Source organism: Nanorana parkeri, unplaced genomic scaffold, assembly GCF_000935625.1.
Source record: "Nanorana parkeri isolate BGI_ZX_2015 unplaced genomic scaffold, ASM93562v1 scaffold1563, whole genome shotgun sequence".
Lineage (NCBI taxonomy): Eukaryota > Metazoa > Chordata > Amphibia > Anura > Dicroglossidae > Nanorana > Nanorana parkeri.
In genome coordinates this window covers 27,519-36,535 of record NW_017307831.1, presented here as the reverse complement: position 1 = coordinate 36,535, position 9,017 = coordinate 27,519, and positions in this window count along the sequence as shown.

The following is a 9,017-nucleotide window of genomic DNA, read 5'->3' as shown; positions in this document are numbered from 1 at the left end:
ACACCAAATGACCTCAGTTATTCTCCAGTTTAGATCATTAAATTCAAATTTGTGCCTTCATATGTTCTTGGCAAATAATTGGCTTTTTTCAATAAACAGTTCAATAATCTATAGAAACCAGTTGTAATGTCCGTTACTGAATCCACACGAACACAAAATGAATTCTGATTGGTTGTTTTGGGTATTGCACTATGTTAAACCAAAATTTGTTACTATTTTTATGCATTCTATTATTTAAGGTTTACAGTTTTACATGTTCACAATCCATCTTCATGAAAACGATGCACCGGGGGTTCAATTCCAGCCATATATGCAATGATATAAAGATTGTTTCCGTGAAAGGATTGTGTCCAACTCTTCTAAATGCACAGTTTAGTCAAACCATTGTTTTCAGTGATTACAAAACAAAATTCTAATAGAATCCAACTAAGGCCATGAAGACTTGAGCATTTTGCATATCGCCAGCACAAGTCTACCCATTGACTAGAAAATAGTAGATATGTGCATTTTCGCATACGAATTACGAAATACGAAATAATGGATATTACGAAACGGAACGTATTTTTTGACGGCGCACAAGTCTAGAAAATAGCATTCTTTCACCTAGGATTAAATATGTATATTTTGTAATAAAGGACCCTTACAATAAAGATAGCAGAAAAAAATAGTGTGTGGAATTTTTTTAATTTTCCACTACACATATGCTTCTTTTGTCTAATTTGCCATCTAAAGAAAATTCTACAAGCACAAAATACATAAGCGCATTTCCTGCACCTAAAACATGATTTTCATATCATGTGACACCACTGTTAATGTTCTGCGTGAATATTGGATTTACGCAGCAGTCTTTTGTGTGTATGAGACAATTGTTCATATGAAACATTGTAAGGCTGAGGAATCAGCCACTGCCCTGTCTTGTGCATAAAAAGTTATCCTGATGACCTTAGTGTGATCCTTTAGTTGCCTCAAAATGCTGTAATGTAACAGTGGGAGCATGTCAGACTGTATGTTCTGCTTGTGTACTGCCTGTGCGGTGCATAGATTTTTTTTTTTTTTATGTGTGCCTGGCCACATTTATTCTTACTCAGACCTCCTGGCATTCTATGGACACGGGGCTCTCAGGGTGCTCAAGGCCACGAGCAGAATCACTGCATATTGCCCCTCACTGCAGATACCCAGCCTGACCTAACCAATATAATTCAGTGGTCTTCACATATGCATTCCTCAGATCTCATGGCAGCAGTCCAGCTCGAGCAACCTTATTCCAGCAGAAGCCTCAAGCTTGAGGTTAAGAGGATGATCAGTTCCATACATCGAGCCTTTTCAGTGCTTTACGTGCATGCTTCAGCCATCCATATTCAGTTGATGGCACAATCCTTAATGGAACACAACAGTTACAAGGAGAGATATGAAAGTCGTGGAGGTGTAGCCCAGAGCTGTGGAGAGGGTTGCCCAGAGTCTTGCATCCTTCCATAGGGATGAGATTAGTCCCTTAAAAACTAGTCCTGCTTCCCCCTCAAGGGAAAACTTCCAGAAATATTCAACTTCTACCTCTTGCTGTGCTTGGTCCTCTAACTTTCCATGTACCAGTCTTTCCACACATACCTCTCTCCCCCTCTCTGGTGGCTCTCCGCCAAAACTTTATATCCCTCAGCCCCTTACCATGATGCTCCTCCTGCTAGAAGTTAGGGCTGGAATTTAAGGCACCTTTCAGACGGGTGGAACTGATCGGAAGCCCAATCTTAATCTATGGGCAGCCCGATCTAAATGTACGTACATACTTTTACTACAAATTACCCCCAACCCCGGCTAGGTCCAGAAAAACAAACGGAACAGAATTCTGTTTTGGTGGACCTGATCATGATGGTTCTGGGGGTAACCTGATGTAAATGGACACAATACCATAGCCTCTTTATGAGTGCTTCTGAAAGGAAATTAGCCCAATGCTTAAGGCCCCATTCACACTTGCTAGAGTGTGACTGTGTGTAGTGTTTGTTCACATGCTTTGCATGTTTGTTACACCTATGCATAGTGTAGCCCAGGGATAGGCAACCTTGGCTCCCCAGCTGTGCTGAAACTACAAATCCCATAAGGCATTGCAAGCCACAGGCATGACTCCCAGAGGCAGAAGCATGATGGGATTTGTAGCTTCAGCACAGCTGGAGAGCCAAGGTTGCCTACCCCTGGTGTAGCCCATTAATTTAAATGGACTGCCCTATGTGCAACCAATGCAGCGAAGAAGCTCATGATGCTATACGAGCCTTGAGCTTCATGCCTTTTTGACTGCACTTTTTTTTTCTGCAAGTTTGTTGTGCAATACATAGCAAAAATGTGCATCTTGCTTGCTGCATTCACACGGTCTTTACACATTTTATAAACTCACATGGCTTTGTACACGTTCCTACATTTTGCAAGAGTCAATGGGGCCCAAAAGATACATGTGAGCACCTATTTTATATACACTGCCGCCATAGAAATAAGGACTATGCACAGCTCTCAACACAACGTTATCTTTTCAATCATTTTTATCTTTTGGTTCCAAAGCTTATAGAAGAAGAAAAAAAAAAAGCTAAAACCTGGCTCTCCCTTTGTTGTCTTCCAGGGGCTGTCTCAAGGAAACCGTCGTTACATGCTCAGCATCATTAACGTGTATGATCCAGCCCCAGCAAGGAGGCAGTTATACTACAAGCACAAAATGCACTGCAAAATGGCTCTGTCTTACTAGTGTTCCTAATAATAATAATAATGATGATACACTGACATTCCCAACAATAATTGAAAATGCTAATTTCTTTATTTTTAAGAGACATTTGTAAGAAGGAGCAATGCATCCTATTGCCTATAATTTTCCTTTCTACAATAGTATAACCTTTTCTCTGTGATCTGAGTCTCCAGCCACACCTCAGTTAAAGTGTATGTCAGGGCAAAATATATAATAATAAAAAAAATAAAAATGCAGTACCCTCATATATACAGTACATGCATATTTCCATTTAAAGACCTTACAAGTGCAGAAAAATATTGTGGATGGACAACACACAGCTTTCTTGTGGACTGAGTGGTGTCAGCCCTGCCCTTTTTCACTTATTAAACAGATAGAAGAGAATCAAGCTATTAGTTTATTTCATAGCCCAAAGGGGGCTAATTAGATAAGTTTATTGTTCGCGGTTACATATACTAACATTTTTCAGGACAAGCGTTCAGGGTTAACCCCTTCTAGGTTCAAGCACTACTGGCACATAGAGGGGTTTAAATCTCGGTGTATCAGTACTGCTTGGACCAAGAAGAAGTGGGAAATCCGAAAGCATGTACTGAAAATGTGACTGTTAGTGTAAATAATTTTTTTTAAAAAGAAGTAGCATGGACATTATTCAACTGTGTAAGCACTGAGGTAAATATATACCAATCAGCCATAAAATTATGATCATCCATCCAAGGCATGGACTTCACTAGACCTCTAAAGGTATGCTGTGGTATCTGGCACCAAGCTGTCAGTAGCAGATCCTTTAAGTCTTGTAAGTTGCAAGGTGGGGTCTCCTTTGCTCCCCACGTGCATTAACTGGCCTTGGCTGGCCATGACCCTGTCGCCAGCTCTCGGGTTTTCTTTCCTTGGACCACTTTTGGTAGGTCCAAAACACTGCAGACTGGGAACATCCCACAAGAGCTGCAGTTTTGGCGTTGCTCTGACCTAGTCGTGTAGCCCTTGTCAAAGTCGCTCAAATCCTGACCTAGTCGTGTAGCCCTTGTCAAAGTCGCTCAAATCCTGACCTAGTCGTGTAGCCCTTGTCAAAGTCGCTCAAATCCTCATGCCTGCCCATTTTTTTTCTGCTTCCCCCACATCAACATCAGGGACAAAATGTTCACTTGCTGTCTAATATCCCACCTACAGCCAGGTTCCATTATAATGAGATAATCAAGATTATTCACTTCCTCTCAGTGGTCATAATGTTATGGCTGATTAGTGTAGAAACTATGCAGACACCTCATTCCATACACCGAGTGCGAGTATGGGATTGATAATGCAGGGAGGAATAGGTGTGGGTACCCATCTACAATCACTTTTTAGTTTATCCCACAATGCAGTGCAAACCAATGCACTACTAGCTAAAATGTTTCAAGGCATAAGGATGACACCACTTTAAATAACCAATGCATTACTGGCAAAAGTTATTCCTTTGGTACTACTTCCATTCCCTATAGGTCTTTCCAACCTTGTTCAAGGTGGATTTATTCACTGGCTCTCCAACTATGTTTAAGGTGGATGTAATCACTGGCTCTCCAACCATGTTGGAGGTGGATGTACACACTAGCTCTCCAACCAAGCTTAAGGTAGATGCATTTGCTGGCTCTCTTAAGGTGGATGTACTCGCTGGCTCTCTTAAGGTAGAAGTAAACACTTACAAATATCATTTCTGGAAGGGGGAGAGTGGAAGCTCACAGGCACACGTACACAAGGCAAAGCAGCTGGTAAAGATGATCAGTGACAATACACAGCTAATATAGACAACTCAAGGCCGCTGGCACTGGTGGCTGACCATTCAACACTAACAGGGTTATTCACAAAAGTATGAAGAGTTTGGAGAAGGCAGGAGAAGTGAACAATCTAGGACAACATAACTTATTGGGAAAATTCTCCAATTCAGATCACTTTCCAGTTCAGCTATGTTGTCCTAGATTGGTCACTTCTCCTGCCTTCTCCAAACTCGTCATCCTTTTGTGAATAACCCTGTGAGTAACTGTCTTGGTGCTAGCCACCTCAGCTTCAACACTAAGGACTGGTGTGGCATCCTACATAAATGTCAAAAGATTGACTCCAATCAACATTCCATTATCTATCGATCACCTACTGACCAACAGCCATTCTATCAACCCCTCGGATCAGAGGTGGTCAGCCTGGTAAAAAAAAAAAAAGAAAGAGCCTCAAGTGCAGCCCCTAACATGTCCAAAGGGTTGTACAATATAATTTGTACTTAAATTACAGATACACAGCAGTTATATAAAGAAACACAAACGTGTGAAGACAGAAATGGTACAGACACCTTTTTCGGTGCGTTGTGGTGCAATAGTAGCCCATTCATTTTAAACAGGTGACCTTAATGCAACACACGTTGATGAATGGCCTAACACATGTCAGTGCACATGTGTTAACGCACCAGAATGGTGTGAATGGGCCCTTAATGTAGAGTATTTTTGCATTTACAACCATTAATTGAAATCAAAAGTATTGGTGCCGGGAACTCAGCAGGCCATGCGTTAGACACCAGCGCCTTAGATAGTCTCATCCACCTTTGGGTAATGCTGATTTATATGGTATTTTTGCATTTACCTGAAATTGTGTTTAAAATTATTTTAACTCCTCTGTGTTGTAACCCAAACATAACTCCACTTCTCTGCTTGCTTTAAAGTGGTCCTTGCTAATCTTTTTGCTACCCAATCTAACAGTATTTGGGCATAGTCACAAACCTCATTGACAATCCCTAGAAAGCAGCTGTGAAGTTGTGTGTGCAAAATCAACTTTGCTGTGCCAACATATGCTGACATCATCCCTCGATTCCCAATTGGCTCGTTTTTCTACTGGCTGACAGTTTACTGTAATACCATAACATGAGCTATCAACAGATAAGAAAAAAGATCCAGCCAATTGGGAAGTTTTTTTTTTTTTGGGTAGACCTTGAGAAAATAGGGTTTCTTTTTACAGATTTTTCACAGCAGCTATCTATAGATTGATTGAGAGCCGTGACAGAGGAGTGGAAGTAATTAAAGTGGACCTTTACCCCCTTTGACTAAAAATCACATCAGCATACAGGTTTGCATGCCGATATAAAATCATCTTACATTCATTAGCTAAACTATATTTATAGTTTACTTACATTTTTTTCCCCCACTTCCTTGTCCACTTTGGCACAAATGATGTAATGTGCCCAAGCATTGCATCCAGGGAAGGCTACATCAGCAGTGCATTCCTAGGAAATCTCATCTGTAATCTCATGGTATCTCATAGAAAGGCATTTCCCTCCCCTGAGATGATATGCATGGTCACGTGTCCTAGTCACATGTGCCAGAGTTCCAGGAAGTAAAGGGAGATCTAGTAACCTGCCCTTAGTTAAAATGGCCACTGTCAGAAGAGTGTGGAAGAAAAGCAAAGTAAAAGGTATGTAAAGAATAAAACGTCTCCAATTATCTAGAAGTATCTGTTTATAGATTGTCATTACTAAACATTTCTAAAGGTGCCTTTGTTGTTATTTTGAAGATATGGGTAAAGTTCCTCTTTAAGGTCTAACAACAGTACAAGTACTGTTACATAGGATTTAAAGAGGAATGGCATGGATCACTTTAACAAGGTCAAGGGCAGTAAGTATAAATTTTTACCTGCAGTTCCAACCGTTGGTAAAGCAGACATGAGATTTTGCATCTTGTCAAATATGTCCTCCCAGCATAATCCAGTAGCACTTTAATGTTAGAGGTAACCTCTAGCCAAAGTTACACAATATTGAGTGCACATTTAATAGATCGAGGCAAATCAATCAAGTTCATAGGGACAACAGTGCACAATTTTGCCTTTCTCTTGCTATTCTCCGAGAACTATACAGCGATAGAGTTGGAATTTCTTTCTCTTTCCATAATAGTTTTGCCATTGTAACGTGAACCTATTGGGTTAGTTTTCCTTAATCCTTTTGATTGTTTTTGTGATCAAATGTTAGTTGGATTTGCACACCCTGCATGTCATCAATCCAATCTGAGTAATGTGAGCAAAATTAAAGCATAAGTCGTGTTTCAAGGTACAAAATAAAAATAAAATCTTAAGTGCATACAGAGAATATTGTCTACCTGATCAACCAAACCATTTGCTGAATGTGCCTGTAATGCCCACTAAAGGCTAGATCACGGTCTTGGAACTTTGATTCTGATTGGTGATGTAGGAAACAGTCCAGGCAGTTACACACTACTACTGCTCTCTTAGAGATACCTGGAGGTAGGTCAGCTTTTGCTATGCGGATTATTCAAATGAAGCCAGCATGTATTAGGCATTTACAAAGCCAGGTCCTGCTAATAATATCTTAAAACGCAGTAAATGCCTGGGGGAGCTTGCTAAATGCCTACTGAATAGAATGTGAAGATACAAAAAGGCCTGTGTACACTCAGCTTTAGGATAGCTATGATGCAGTAAACAAGGCAGGGTTAGATGCAAGAAGTCATTTCACTTTGTATTATTTTTCACAGCTCAGTCACCTAACTCCTACAGTATATGATGTTTTTTTTCCCATGCTTCTGCATGCAGTAGCAGCAGAGATCCAGACACCGACAGGACACCCCCCTCCATTTCCAGCCACGCTCTGCAAAGGAGACATGGCTATTGATTACCAGCTTATCTCACTGTTCCTTCACTTTCCAGACACAAGCTAGGAATACAGATGCGGTATGCTCACATAGGAATTAGCACTGGCTCTAGAACTGATAGCAAAGTGCAGGTTTAAATATAGCAAGTTCTAAATCAAGAGGCCGTTTCCTTTCCAGAGTGTGGATGGGAATGGGGGGGCATGCTGTCACTGTAGCGATTTCAACTTCTACTGCACACAAACACATGAGATGGAACGCAACATACACTGCAGTAGTCAGGTGACTAAGTTGTAAGAAAAAGTGAGACTTCTTCTTTAAAAGGAGAACTATGAAGTGAGTGATTTACATCCTCATAGATAAAGCAGACGTGGGGCATTGAAACTCTATAAATTGGGAAAAGGAGCAAAACACAAACCGGCGCTCACTCACTTCCCGATCATCTTCCTGCAGAGAGCAGTGACAGTCAATCATCACTCCCCACAGGGATCCCCCCCCATTCTGACTGGAGCAATGGACTGGGAAGGGGGCGGGCACAGCTGGCTCTGCCTCTAGATAGGCAGAACCCACTGTCAATCAGCCAGCTGGGTGAATATAGCAAGCTATAGCCCGCTATATACTGAGCTTTGGGTCACGGGAGGATGTTGGTATATGGTTGGTCCTCCCGTGACCCTAAAGAGAACTATGGGATAAAAAGGTTACCCCATAGTTCTCTTTTACAGCTCAACTCCAGGCAAAAAAATTTAATTTCATTTTGAATAGAAGAGGGAAGGGACACAGCCTATGCTAGGTAGTTCTAGCCGTCTGTGCCTTTATTATGGCGATTTCCCTCTACTTCCTGCAATTTCTTCAACAGGGACACAGACAAAAATTATATTTTTAGTGGAGTAGGGAAGGGTTACAGTAGATCTTCTTTGTTGTTGACGACTGTGCCTTAATGTCCCAGTCATGCACACAAACCACATGGGATGACAGGGACAGAAAGTGAGGGCAAACCCCCTAATTGGTCACAGCCAGTAACAGAACCAAAAAAAAAATCTAACTCTTCCCCATGCTATACAAAACAAAAGGTGTGGGTGTAAATGCCAGTGAGTTTTTTTTTTTAAATTGCAGTTTTCTCTATTTTTACTCTTTGGGGGATCACTGCATATCTTCGGTAGCCGATACAGATTTTCTAGGCTCCTCAGAGAGAATTTCCCTTTCTTCCTGTGTTAATTGCTATGTTTTCAGACCTATACTTTCACTTCCTATCCCAGTCATGACTGGAAGTGAGGGGGAATCTTTCCAAAATGCAGACAAACAAAAACCTGGCAAAAGTTCTAAACTTCCCCATTCATTTTTGTGTCCCTACTGGAGATATTTAGTCTTGTGTCACAACAGAATGTAAAGGGAATTTGTCAAACTGGATGACAGATAGTAAAGAGATTGGATAGTGGATCTAAACCAGGGATCTCAAACCTCCGGCCCACCAGCTGTGGTGAAACTACAAATCCCATGATGCATCTCTCTTTGGGAGTCATGTCTGTGAGAATCTTGCAATGCCTCATGGGATTTGTAGTTCCACCACAGCTGGAGGTTTGAGACCCCTGATCTAAACCTTCCCCATTCTATACGAAACCAAAAAACTCTTTTGCTGGAGTCTCACTTAAAATGACCCATGTGTCCATGTATGATAACATTTC